This window comes from Pteropus medius, unplaced genomic scaffold (genome assembly GCF_902729225.1).
Source record: "Pteropus medius unplaced genomic scaffold, Ma_sr-lr_union100, whole genome shotgun sequence".
NCBI classification, from domain to species: domain Eukaryota; kingdom Metazoa; phylum Chordata; class Mammalia; order Chiroptera; family Pteropodidae; genus Pteropus; species Pteropus medius.
The window spans coordinates 2551149-2565449 of record NW_024349801.1 but is presented as its reverse complement, the minus strand read 5'-3'; the positions used below and the strand labels follow the sequence as shown (position 1 = coordinate 2565449).

The 14301-nt window shown below is 56.3% G+C and overlaps 1 protein-coding gene across 1 annotated transcript in view; it reads left to right on the top strand.

Moving 5' to 3' along the window:
• The first annotated feature begins 823 nt into the window (after positions 1-823).
• The window catches only part of ZNF469 (zinc finger protein 469), a 50995-nt gene continuing 37517 nt past the window's right edge, over positions 824-14301 (top strand). Inside the window, exon 1 of the mRNA XM_039888686.1 lies at positions 824-1195. The gene's annotated coding sequence lies outside the window, so the exon portion shown is untranslated. The remainder of the gene's footprint in view (positions 1196-14301) is intronic.

The following is a 14301-nucleotide window of genomic DNA, read 5'->3' as shown; positions in this document are numbered from 1 at the left end:
TTGTCTAAAGTGGGGGAGGGGCTGCATCTGTTGGTGGACACTTCCAATGAAGGCTATCTTGATCTTGAAGGAGACCCGCCAGCCCACACCAAGGACCAGCCTCTCACTCCTGCCTGCCCCAGGACAGCCAGTGTCACATGCACTGGGCTGTGTGGCCTCAAACAAGTCCCTTGCCTTCTCTGGGCCTCCATGTTCTTATCTGTGAATAAAGCCATTGAACAGATGACCCATAAGGGCCCTCTCATGCTAAGGGCCTGCATGGTTCCAGCTCCCCACCATCTGTGTTCCATAATTCACCAGACTGGTCTGTGACAGGCCTGGGCCTGGACCAGGGGACTTAGAGCGAAGGCACCAAGATTTTAAGGACCATCGACTCCCACCTTGGAGAAAGAGCACCTCCTCCCAGGATGCCCTTGAGGTGCCAGCCTGGGGGACCTAAAAATGAAGTCCCCCAAGCAGATGCCAAGTGACCGTTGTGGCACATCTGTCCCCCTCGTCCTCTCAGCTGGAAGCACAGGAGGAAATGTTTAACGTGTTGGTACCTAGCTAGGGCTGAAGAGGAGATGGGGAGGGAGTGGGGATAGAGGAGCAGTTGGAAACCACAGGGGTACGCTTATGCTAGCACTTTTGAAAATCGCGCTAATTCCAGGTTTGCATCTGACCAGGGCAGCCCTGCCATTTCGAGGGTGGGCTGGCAACAGGGTGTGGGCTAGGGGTTTGGTGGCTTCCACACCTTTCCCATCAGGGACCTCCATCACTAAAGTGGATCCCATGAAACAAACACCTAGGAAGAGTGATGCTAAAAATAGCGGGGGGAGGCGGGGGAGGTGGGGGAGAAAAGTTTGTAACCGAAGCCGGTCCTGTGCCTGGGGGCTGACCCGCGGGCTGCCCAGGGCTGGGCGGAGGGCCCTCTGAGCACCCAGCCGGCTGCCTAGAGCTTGTTTGGAGAGGACTTGGCCCGTTAGCGCGCCGGCCTGGGAAGCGGGTGGAGGCTGCTCTCCTCCTCTCTCCACCCCGCCCGGCAGGGGCAGAGCACGGCGCGGCTGCGGCGGGACGGCTCGGTGCCCGGCGGGCGCGCGGCCCGTCTGCACGGCCCGGGCGGGCCTGCGGTCGGGATGGGACTGCGCCCCGCGCCGCAGAGCGCTCGTCTGTGTCAGCCAGCGCGGCGAGCGGAGTGGGGCCCTCGGAGCGGGAGGTGAGTGTGGACGCGCCGCGCCCCGCGCCGCCCGCACTCCCGGGCAGGGCCACCGGCTCCGGTTCGGAGGGACTCGGGCTTGGACCTCGGGGTCACCTAGCTGTCCGCGCCCCCGTGTCCCCGGCCCGGCCTCTCCCCGTGCCCTCGGTGGCGCGCCCCAGTGGGGCTGGACGGACCCTCCCGGCCTCGCTGCGCCGCGGCCCCGGCCGGGCTTTCCGACCCCCCTAGCCTGGCCCGGGACGTGCAGCTCCGCCAACGCCAGGGCGCTGGGGGCTCAGCGGGGCCGTGCGGGCCGACTGCCCTCAGCCCTGCCCAGTACCGTTTGCAGAGGCTGGCCAGCTCCGCTGGGCACTTTGCAAAGTGCAGGCTGAATGCCCGGAGCTGCGTGCCCGCCGGGGAGCGGGGTCCGCCCGGCCGGACTGCTGGGAGCGGGGGCGCATGGCCAGGGATATCGGGGGCGCGCGGTCGCAGGCGGGCTCATTCATTGAGCTGCTAGTCCCCGAGCCCGGCCGCCGCCTCCTCCGGGCAGCCCCCGGGAGTGCTGGCCCGCAGCGCTTGAGGCGATGGCAGAGGCAACACGGAGGGCGGGGTGGGGTTTTCTGGGCCGGCCCAGGGACTCCACGCTGCTGGGCTCCTACCGGGTAGGCCACGCGGCGCCCGTCCACCCACCCCCACCCGCGCCCCTGCCCGGCTCGCGCGCGGAGGGAGTGGGCTGGAGGGACCCGTGGGGACGCGGCGCCGCGCGGCGGCGGCCGGAAGGGAAAACCAGCCGGGCTCGCTGAGACTTCCCGCGGCCACCCTGATCGTGCCGTGCACCCTTGGCCTGGGCAGTAACCGGGTTGGGGGACAGGTCCGTGGGCAACAGGGAGGCTGTGGGGGACTCCCAGGCGAGCAGCCTCCTGCGCCCTGGTGGTGGCTGTTAACTCCTTACACTCGGCGTTATGTAGGGACTGTGCCACGTGTTACTGCATTTAATCCTTATATCATGGAATAAGGTGGGACCCCACATTCTAGATGAAGAAACTGGGGGTCAGAGAGATTAGGTAACTGGGCCAATGCTGCACATCTGCTGAGCAGCCGCGGCGGATAGTCTCTCTCCATCTGTCAGATAGACTCTATAGTCACCTCTGCCTGTTGATTGAACAAAAATGCATAGACTCTAGTCGCCTCTGCCTATTGATTGAACAAAAGAGGTGAGCAGCCTCTCTGTGCCCTACACTGTCCCAGGCACACCACCACCAACTCAAAACCAGCAAGACCCCTGCCTTCCTGATAGCAAACAGAATAAACAGGTAAAATACTGGGATAGTGTCAGACTGGGAGCTGGTAGAAAGTTGGGCGGAGTTACAGGTTTGGTTAGGGCAGCCAGGGCAGCCTCTAGGAGGGTGTGCCCTCCTGTGCCATGTGCCCCGGCTGGCAGGTCCTGGGACCGCGGGCAGAGCTTGCCAAGAACCTCACCTGAGCGTGGGGAGAGGGAGGAATGGGAAAGCGGAGTTTAGAGCTGGAGAAGACCATGGCCCCTACAGTATCTTGTCCTGAGAAACACAACTGAAGGATATGTGGCTCCTGTGCCTAGACCCCAGGCTGGCCACTGTGTAGAAACAGCAAGTTCCAGGATTTCATGGCCATAAGGAACTTAGAGGTCATGAACTTCAACCCCTTCATCAGTGCTTCAGTAGCCACCAGACCCTGCCTCCAATTACTAACTCTGCTTGAATACCCCCAGCGATGGGGGACTCACTCTCTATCACAGCAGCCTATTCCATGGTCCCATTGCTGGAATATGCCAAAGGAATATGAGAAAGCTCTCTTCAGGTTGGACAAAAAGCCTCCTACCTGTGGTTTCTGTCGATCCCGGTCCTGTCATCCTGGGCAGCACACAACACGTCGGGTTTAACTCACACTCGGTTGCTTTTGGAGAATGTTAATAGAGAGACTGCGTCCCCTGTTAGCCTAATCTTTTCAGGTCCTATGCCTTTTCTGACTTGACATCCCAGATCAGGCACCATCCTGCCTCCTCCCGGGGAGAAAGTCATTGGGTCTCTGCCCCATCTTCGCGTTTGCTGAACACCAGGGTGGCCTGGAAGCAGAGACCTGCTCTCACCTCCTTCCTTCTGGACCCTTGCCACCACTGATGGTGCCAAAGACACATGTACTTCTTGACATCATTTCATACTGTGAATTCCTCTGAAGCTCTAAGATTTCCAAGCCAAGCCCCACCCCAACCCCCTTCTGGTTTTGACTCTTTCTAAGAATTCAGTTACTTGTCTGTTTCCTCATCCAAAATGAGGGGCTGAGAGTGAGGGGGAGGCGGTGTAGTGATTAAGAGTGCAGGCTCCAACATCAGCTGCTCAGGGGCTGTGCGCAAGTCACCAACGTCTCTGAGTTTGATTTTCCCTTCAGAAAAATGGGGAGGACTCAAGGATTCGTGGGATGGGCTGAGGGATAGAGTGCTGCTGCACAGGCCTGGCGCACTGTGAGTGCGTGGCAGATGCTAGCTACTGTGGTTATTTCCTATGCTTCTGGGGAGACTCATAGGGTCTGTGGGAAAGGTTTTGAAGATGCGAAAGATTTAGAAGGGTGCAAGGTGCCCTACAAGTTCAAGATGGAGGGAGGTTGTAGGAAATAGTCGTGCAGCCAAGGCAGGACACAGCCTGGGTCCTGCTGGACGCTGCCTTCTCCACTCCTCCCCAGCGGGTAGCTCACCCCAGCCAGCTGGCCCATTTTTGCTTTAGTTCATTCTACAAGTGCTTGGTGGGGAAGAAACTTAGGAAAGAGTGTGACCTGCCCACTCTCCTGCCCACCGCAGACAGAGCTAGAGCTGGAACCCTGCACTGCCAGCCGGCCACAGTCCGACCCCGCTCTCCTCTCCCAGGACCGTCCTCGTGGACACTGGCTCCCACTTCCCACCTCCTGCTGTGGACACTCAACGTCCTGTCTCCCATCTCCACCAGCTGGCCACCTCCTTGCCACTCCACGTGGTCTCACCCTTCCCGTCAGAATGCCCTTCCCTTTACTATGCCCTCAGCCCTTCCAACATCCCACCTTCATCGTCTGTGTGCATTCCCAATAGACTTTCCCCCACGGAGATACCCTGTTCAGAGCCCTGTCGGTACTGAGTCAGGTACAGCGGACAGTCAGTCCACACTGGCTGGGAGACGTTTAGGATTCTGTTGCCAACCTCATTCTCTGATGGAATCGACCCATTAAGTATTGTGGGCTGAACTGAACAATGTGGAGGGTGGAGTGTGGGGGCGAGCTCTGCGAGACAGCCTTGCAGGTGCCCAGAGCCTGTTTCTTTAGTCTCTTCCTTGCTAGTTTATCCTCACCATTCGCTGGTAGCCATGGCTGAGGTGGCAGATGCTGTCCTTGGGGACTGATAGCCATCCTGTAATTCAGTCCCACCATGAACTCAGCTAAGGACCCGCCATTTCCCTAAGTGGAATGAAAGATGGGTCTGCACAGTTGGATTAGTTGTACACTGCACAAAGGCACCCAGCCTGCACTCTGCTTCCTTGGCTTACTGGGGCTGTGAACACCCAGGGGGCCACCTATATGCCCAGAGGTACCCAAAGCACACGTGGTGGTGCCACCTTAGATGTGTGTGCTGTGCACGGACCATCGTTCCTGCTCCTGAAGATACACACGATCCTGTCATGCGTGCACACTGGAAGCTCCTCCTCCAGTGGTCCCAAAAGTCACAGAGTCTGTCATTTTTGACTTAGGATTACCCTCCTCCCTCGTCAGGAGCTGTCAGGCACCCAGATCCCATCAACATTTTTCTGGGGCTGCATCACTCTTGTAGATGCATCCATCACTCTTGCAGCGCCTGGGTCCACCATGACAACTTTTGGGAGGTGTAGGAAGCAAGGCGGCAGGCCAGGCGGAGACCCGTCCCAGGGGTGCTGGGGACTTGGGGCCTGGCTGAGGTTAGCACTGTGAGTTCCTGCCTGCAGATGTTCTTCAAAGCCTGCGGGCCCCGCCCCCAAGCTCAGCCGCCTGCGGTTACTGGTCCTGACTCCCAGCGACCAGAACGTGAGATCACTGACTGCATTGGCAGGAGTTTGGGGGCTGTGACCCCAGCGTCAAACTATAGGTTCCCTGCTCATTACTCATCCCCGCTCTTGTCGGGATTGAAGTGGTCTCTGAGAATTACATCCTTGTCTAAATAGAGCTGGCTTTGGGGAGGACAGTTCCAAATATAAGCTCCATTTATGACCGTGGTGGGAAGAGCCTGAAGATGGAGAAGGCAGGACTTGTCTGGGAGACTCTGGAGTCTTACCTGCTGCATCCTGACCAGGTCATCCCAGGGCCCTTCTCCACCACGTCTTCTCTGTCACCCAGCGCTTGAAGCAAGAGGGGACCCACCACCAGCCGCTGAGGAGCTGGTAGCACAGTTTTTCTCTCCCCCCAGGAAGGCACCCCACACCCACAGCTCTTGCCCCTCCCAGGTTAGAGTGGGCGAGTCCCTTGAGTGAAAAACACATGGGATTGGGGGGGGAGCCTCAAGAGTCCCGGGTCAGGTCCCACTCAGCCGTAGGGGCCATGAGGCCTGAACAAGCAGTGACCCCTGGGGGCCTCAGGTGTGTTACAGAGAAGGCCAGGTAGGCCTGCTTTCAAGGTACAGTATGCAGCTACTTGTCCGGGGCTTGGCCACCCCACCTGGTGGGACCCCAGAGATGGTGGCCAGTGAAGGAAAGAGGCAGAGTGCCAGTGAGCAAGCGAGTGAGTGGACAGGTGAGTGCAGGAGGTGAGTGCAAGAGATGAGGGCACTGACCCACGTGAATCATATGGGGAACTCGTGCGTGGGACCATGCCCAGAGCAGCCTCCCCTTCCATTCTCAGCCCTCCTGGCAGGCAGGCAGGCAGGAACCAGCGGTAGGATAGGGGACATTTTGTCCCCTGGCTGTCTGCTAAAAGCCTCTGTCCTGACTCTGGGCTGCTTTGCAGGGTCAGTGTCCCAGCCAGCGGCCAAACAGAATCCACATTCATGAACGGCCACCGAGTCTTTCCAACAGCCTGGGCACGGCCTCCGCCTGCCTGCAGAATGTGACCGTCGCATTTTCCGCATTCCACCAGGCTGCTGGGCCAAGGTGGCCATGTTTAAACAGGGCCTGCTCCTCTGGGTCCTCATGTGGTGAGCCAGGCACTGCCTTCTGAAATGCTGTGGAATGGGGCTTCTCTGGGTTCCTGGCAGGGGCGGCGGCTGATGCAGCAGGGCCAGGGGCTGGTCAGTGTGGAGTTACCAAGGCCACAGCTGGATGAGGCAGGGGAGCCGAGACCAGTTCCTGGTACTGGAGGTGAAGGCTGCGGTGCTGGGCGCTAGTGGGTGTCTCTGTCCCACCTCAGCCTGGCATAGCAGGAACCTTTTGGTTTTCTTTTTAACAGCATACAATTCACCCCTTTAAAGTGTAAAGTTCAGTGGTTTTCGGTATATGCACAAGGTTATGCAGCCATCACCACCATCTGGGTCTAGAACATTCTCATCATCCCAGAAAGCAACTCCATACCCATTAGCAGTCACTCCCTATTCCCCCGCCCCCAGTCCCTGGCAACCGCTAAGCTAACTTTCTGTCTATGGATTTACCTTTTCAGGACATTTCATATAAGCGAAATCACACAGCGTTTTTCTTTCTGTGACTGCCTTTCTTCATCTGTCATAACGATTTCAAGGCTCATCCATGTGGCAGCCTGTACTGGGGCTTCGTTCCTTTTTAAGGCTGAATAATATTCCAATGTGTGGATGGACCACATTTTGCTTATCCATTCATACATCAGTGGACATCTGAGTTGTTTCCACCATTGGACAATGTGAACATTTGTGTGCAGGTTTTTGTGTGGACATCTGTTTTTATTTCCCCTGGGTAGACACATAGGAATGGATTTGTGGAATCACATGGTCACTCTACCCTTCTGAGTTGCTGCCGGTAGACTGTTTCCACAGTGGCTGCACCACTTCCCATTCCTACCAGCGTGTGAGGGGTAGGGGGCCTCTTCACCCTCTTTCTATGGATGGGAGGCAGAGGCGCTGGCTAAGGGCTATACAGCAAAAGTGGAGCTTGGGATTCACCTTCTGCCTGGGAGCCTGAGTTTTTAGCATACAGATGGAGAAACTGAGGCAGAGTAGCAGTCACCGCCTAGGCCATGTTGTTATGGGATGGCCCTGTCCTGCAGCAGGCTCTGTCCTCTGGCCTGCACCCCTCCCTGAGGTTTCTGAGGAACTAGCACCAGCCCTGTGCTCTCGCCATGCCTGTTACCGGCTATCTTCCCTTGAATGATGGGAAGGCCAGGACCCTCCAGGCAGGACCCAGCTATCCTGCCAGACGTTTACACTGCTCGTCTTTCTCCCAGCCTTCCCCAAAGGGACCCATGACCTTTTCCCAGGATAACTGTGCACTGCGGAGAGGGAATAAGCATGTCGCTCGGGGACTCTGGCTCTGAACTGGTCTAACTAATCTCAAGAGATCCAGACATCACTTATCGAGGTCAGGTGACCTATGCAGTTTTAGCTCAGGTCTGTCCCAAAGTAGACCCAGTGAGTCCCCAAACCCATCCTGTGGTTATTTCCAGTTTTGGAATGCATAATCAGAGTAGAAATACCCAACAACTAGCGGAATCCACCATTCTTATCCCAGAGAGGTTAAGACACTTGATGAAAATCCACACAGTAAGGAGCGGTTAGAGAGGTCAGGGGGACTCCGGCCAAGCTGCCTTGACCGGAGGCCAACCCCTGCCACACACCTTCTCCAACTTCAACAGGCAGGTATGTTCTGCCCTGGGTACTCCAAAGCTGGCTCCTGCCAAGAAGCATCTCACTTTGATACACCAAATGGGAGAGAGGTGCTGGGGCTCAGTTTCCCCCCTGGACAGGTTGACTTCCTTAGCCATAACCTACACTTGGAGAAGACAGTGGTGTCCCCAGGACAGCTGCAGCACTGACACCGCCAGGCAGTGAGAATCCTCCGTGCTTCGTGCATGCACCTTCCAATCACTTGTGGAGGGCCACCCAGGGGCCAGGCTATGCTCCAGGCGTTAGGGCTACTGTGAACCCACCAGCCCCTCCTCCACTGCAGGAGCTCACAGTCTGACTCGGGGCAGCCAGGGAGCAAGGGCAGGCAGTGCTTTCTTCTTATGTAGCAACTGTAGGAAATGCACAGATGTTCACAGGAGGGGCATCTGGGCAGGATCAGGTGAGGCCAGCCAGGTGAGACCAGGAAAAGACATGGGTGTTCCAGGTAGGGACAGCATGTCCAAGGCGCTGATCCTAGAACAGAAAGCAGGACCAAGGAAAGCCAGGAGGTGGCTCAGGCCCAGCAGCCCCTTCTTTTGGGAGAAGGGGCGAGATGGAGCAACCTATATTTATCATACAACTGAGAATCGGAGCCAGGATTCAAACCCACCCTGGTTCTTAACTGCAGCCTCCCTCGTCCCAGGGGCTTGAGGGCGAGCAGCTGAGGGGAGGATTATGTTCTTATGGGGCCCTTGGCCAGGATCTGCCAGGGGCAGTGGGATCCCCACTTCTCAAGGTAGTCGCCACCCCCCACTCAACCATCCAGGGCTGGTCTGGACCATGATGGGAAGGTGGGCACTTGGCAGGTGGCGGAGCCCCTACGACTGTAGTGTCACCTCACTCAGGAAGGGAGGCTGCTGTCGTCATTTTACAGGTGAGGAAACTGAGGCACAGAGAGGAGAAGGGGCTGGCCCTGCCATCAGGAACCCAAAGGCCCGGGCATGGCCGAGGGGCAGATCAGGCAGTGAGTGGGTGTTCGTCTGGCCCACTTCCCAGCCAGCAAGAATCCACTTAAAAGGCCAGGGCTGCTGCTGTCCATGACCTGTCTTCTATAAGGGGCTGTCTTCAGGATCAAGAAAGCCAGAGACCAAAACCTTCTCTTGTCCCTGCATTTGGCTGTGTGTAGCCATCAGAGCAGGGATGTGTATGAGTGTGTGTGTGTCTGCATGCATGAATGTGTGTGGATGTGTGTGCATATCTGTGAGTATATGCATGGATGTATTCGTGTGTTCATGTGTGTAGTGAGGGTGTGCCCACACGTGTGAGTGCATGTGTGTGCCTGTGTGTTGATGTGTGGGTGCACATGCAAGTGTTTGCACATGTCATATATGTGTGCGCACACGTGCATGCATGTATGTCATTGTATCTGAGTATCTGCAATAATATAATATAATGTAATATAATAGATAATGCAAGCCATAAACGCAAGGTATACTGGTAATTTTTAATGTTCTAGTAACTACATTTAAAAACATAAAAATAAAAAGATAAAATTAATTTTATTTAATACAATATAGTCAAAATATTATCATTCCAACACACAATCAATCTAAAATCAATAAGTATTTAGGTTCTCGAGGTCTGGTGTGCATTTTACACTTAGCGCGAGTCTAAGTTCCGACCCGCCATGTGCAAGCACTCGTGGCTGCCATGCACTGTTGGCTTCCAGGTGCCCCTCAGCTGTGGAATCCCTGATCCTGCCCCTAGCATAGTCCCCCAGTCCCGTCCAAGCCTTCTTCCCCCTTCTCGCTGCTTCCTCTAGGAAGCCTCTCCAGACTTCTCTTCCTTCTCCGGGTCTTGGTTTCTTAAATTGGAGTCTGTGACCCCAGATGCTGTTCCCTTCAAGGCAGTTAAACTGCAGTCTCCCCGCTTCACCCAGGTCTGCTGAATCAAAACCGCTGTGAGAGGGCCTAGGATCTATATCCTAACAAGCTCCCCTGGCAATTTTGCCCACGTGAAAGTTCCAGACCCTCTCAAGACCGTTCCTTTTTTTTCCCCGTAGATGCCATGTTCTAGGCACACTGGACAGGAGCTATCCTCAAGTGCACCACTTGCTTGATCACCACCATACCATTGCATGTCCTATTTTTGATTTCCTTGGGGGTTTTTGAAAAACTTGTCTGTCCTTCAAAACCCACCTCCAGCATTGCCCTGGCTCTCCTCTAGAAGGCTTCCCTCCCAAGGCAGCATGAATAGCTTCTCCTCCATTGCTCTTTCTTAACTCCACCCTGTGCACGATGGTCCAGTGTCCCCAGTCCCTGGAGCACTGGAACCTAGTGAGGGTGGAGACTGCCATCTCCTCTCCGAGCTCCTGGAGCCCGGCCAGGCCCCAGCGCGCAGCAGCCTCGGAGCGTGGGTGTGGAATAAATCCGGGCCTGCGTGGGCGGGGCGGTCTCTCTGCAATCTCAGTAAACATCTGGCCACAGGGCCTGGCAGGAAGCTGACCTCGAGGGTACCACTCGGCTGGCAGCCGTGTTCCATCTATAAATACATTCTAAACGCCGACCAGCCCACATGCATTCCTGTTCCCCGCCCGCCCGGAGCACCCTCCCAGCGGAAGAAAGGCAGCCGGCGGCCCTCTCGCCTGGCCACGGGCGGTCCCTCCCGGTGAGTGGGAGCGTGCCCACTCCAGGGTCAGCTCAGGGCCTGCCTAATCCGATTGTTATCTGAGTGTGCTTGCCGGCATGCTCAGCACCCAGGCTGCATTTAGCTCTGGGAAAGGTTCCCTGTACCGGCAGCGTGCTTTTCTTGGATGTCTAGGCTGTATTTATGCCGGGCTGGTGCCTAGGAATAATTAAAGTCTCAGAGGCTCCAGAGGGGTGGTAGGTACCGTGGACCACGGACCATGCTAGGACTTTGTCCGGTTTGTTTTATGTTGATCCCACAGCACACCTCTGGGTAGATAACACTATCACATGTAATTCCCATTTTAGTTTCTGAGGTTGCACACCCAGCAAGGAGAAGGGACTGAGCCCAGATGTATGAATCTAAAATGTGTTTCCTTCACCTACGTTGGTCGTCCCACAACCCAGTAACAGCTGTAGTCCACGCACGGTGCCCCCAGTACATCAGTCCTTCCATGTGGCCCCAATCAGTCAAGAGTGCTCGCTGCATTCATGCTTCTCCTCTGTACACCTGTCCCTGAAGGTCACAACCCTGGGCCGTCCCAAGTGAACGAACTTCAGAGCCTCTGTGCAAGCTAGTCGTCTCACTGAAGGCCAAGAGCCCTCCACCCATGCACTCACCCTTACTAGGGGTTTAGGGTCGGGCTGGGGTTTGCACGAAGCAGAGTCATCCATAGGGATACCCACCGTCCATTCATTCATTTCCAGTTCTTATACCCCCACTCTGTGTCCTTTTTCCTTGTAACCCCACTTTTAGCTTGGCTGTCAAGCTGTATTTTACATGTTCCTGTGCTTCGGGTCTTTTGAGTACAAGTGACAAAAACAGAACTTCTTCAAATCCAAAAGGGTATTTATTGGCTTTTGGGACTGAAAAGTCCATGGACTAGCAGGCTTCAGGCAGAGATTGATCCAGATTCCCAGAAAACACCTCAGAAGTCGGCCCCTCTCCACCTCTTGGTTCTGCTTTCTGCCGCACTGGCCCCTCTATCAGGAAACCCTGCTAAAGAGTGGCAGAGAAGGCCCAGCAGCTCAGGCCTCTGCCCCACCCAGCAACCGCAGCAAAAGTTCCCAGAGAAGCGTCTCATTAGTAGATCTGAGTCCGTTGTTCACTCAGTCTCCATGGCCCAGGCACATGGTGCTCTGGGGCAGGGCTGCCCACCCCTGGGATCTGGGGGTGAGATCAGATAGATAGGTTCTCCTCTGTAAGATTTCTTCCGAACATTTGAACCAAGGTTTCAGTGGCCATAAAAGTTGGAAACCCCCAGCCTAAGACAACCTCAGACCCCTTCTGTCCTATATATGCTGGCATATGGAAGTCTGAAGTGACAGTCAAGAGAAGAGCGTGGTCCTCACTCCCCAGGCTGTCACTGGGGCGCAGGCCCCTGGTGTTAAGGCAGCCAGACCCTTGAGTACAGGTCAGAGGCACCTCTGTCCCTCCTTAGAGTCATGCACGGGAGAGATGGAGTCATGCCCAGCAGCCTGGCAGGACGAGGCCTTAGCCCACTGGACGAAGCCAGGACAGAGAAAACAAAACAAAAGGCTCAGAAAGCATATTCTATCAGCAAATGAAGAAAATGCCAGAGGAAGCAGTTCCTCTCCTTCCCGAGACCGAGCTTTTGATCCCCGCCTCCCTGCCGTGCAGTCAGAAGGGGCCTTCTGTGGTGTCCGGCTCCTCGCAGTGACCAGTGAGGGGAGCTCGGTCCTCCCAACCCCACTTTTCACCACTGGTCCCTCTATTCAGGACTCTGGTGCAAAGACATGGCGACTCCTGGAGGAGGTCAGGATGCCCAGCACCCCGACAACAGGAGATGTGACTTATGCAGATGAATGTGGCTTTGGGTCATTTGCAGCAGCTGGAGCATCTGGGATGGGATTTGTGACCAGACAGTCAGATCAGATCCAAGTCACTTCCCCACAGGATAACAGTCGTTCTCGTTGGTCCAGGGACAGAATGATGATGACATGACAACAACGGCGGTCATTTGTCAGCCCTTACTGTGCTGAGAGCTTGACCTGCGCCACCTCGCCTAACCCCCCAACACCCCAGGAAGTCTATTTTATCCCCATTTAACAGATGAGAAAACTAAAGCCAAGAGACGTTGAATACTACACAGCCATTGCTGTGTGACAAACAGCCCCAGACCTGCGGAATTCAGATAACAGTGGTTTATCATTTTTCATGATTCTACAGGTTGGCAGTAGTGCTTCTGCTGCTCCTGCCTGGGCCACTCGGGGTGGCCAGCTGGTCCCAGCTGGCTTTGCTCATGTAGCTGGTAGTTGGTGGTTTGGGCAGAGGCCAGCTGGGTCATTTTGAGAGCACCCCAGCCAGGCAGTCCTTTCCTCTAGATGTCCCCTCCCCAGGGCCGACAGCCATCTAAGGAGGAAGGCCAGGCTGTGCCTACAGGCCAGCAGAGGCACTGGGACTCCCAGGGCAGGACACCCAGGAGGCAGGGGCCACACTCCAGGCCCCCAGTTGGCCTCAGGGTGACACAAGCACAATGGGCCTCTGTCTATATGACCCCAGACAAGTCACACCTCTCTGGACCTCAGTTCCTCAGTGAAGAGGTGAGAATTTCGTCATTGTGCCTCATGGATTAGCGTGAGAATCAGCCCAGGTGATGGAGGTAATAGTTGGGGTGAAGGGAAATGGTGGGTCAGTGTGAGCTGCACTGATGCTCATCCCAGATGCTCCAGCTGCATCGTCCACATCTGTCCGCAAGGCCACCACTGAGGAGTATGGAGCCATCACCCCCCATGGTGGGAAGGGATGGAGGCACAAGTGGAAGAGCCTGACCTCTAGGGTCCGAGCTCCCAAGTCTCGATTCTGCCCAGCCCACGTTATGACTCTGAACCTCAGCAGGCTCATGACCCCACCCAGCAAGGGAGCTAAGCAGATCTAATCTCAGGAACTCAGGCCGGCACCCCAGCTTCCTCCTGGGGCTGGCAGCTCAAAGCCTCTTCTGCAAAATCAGCTGGGAGGGATGACAGCATCATTTTCCAAATAGGGAAACTGAGGCCCACCTGCTGGCAGAGGGGCCCATGCTCAGGCCTTTCAAGGCGGCTTATGCTGCTCCCAGATGCATTTCCGCTTGGCCCGGTGAGGCAGGAAGGAGCACAGTCCTGCCGCGGCTGGGGCTCTCGGAAGCACTTTGTTTATGCCTGCTTTCCAACCCCCCAGCCTGGCGGCCTCCTCGACCCAGAACCCGCCTCTCCACATCAGTTCTCCTTTCAGCTGTGAAAACAGCAGCAGCAAAGGGAGGTCTCGGGGCTGGCTCAGCCGTGGGTCAACTAGTGGCTGCACCACAGGGACCCCAGTCAGAAACTAAGGATGAGCTGGGTCCCTGCCCCAGCTCCGTCTGTGTTTCTTGGCGTCTCGGTGGACAGGCAGAGTCGGCCCTGCTCTCAGGGCAAGTGCTGGTGTCTTCAAGGACCCCAGCACAGCGGTTACTGAGGCAACTCGGGGAAGGAGCCAACACAGCAGGCCACTGTCTCCCTCTGGGGGTGGAGGCGCATCCACCTAGAGGGAAGGACGGCCGCAGTCCAGGTCATAACTGGCTCCCCCACCCTAGACCCTTGCCAGCTCTTTGACCCATGAGGCCCTGGGACCCTTCATAGGCTCAAGCAGAAAGGGGAACACAGCTCCCAGTGGCTGTATAAGGTCCCTCCCTCCCCAACAGGACCCCAAAACTGAT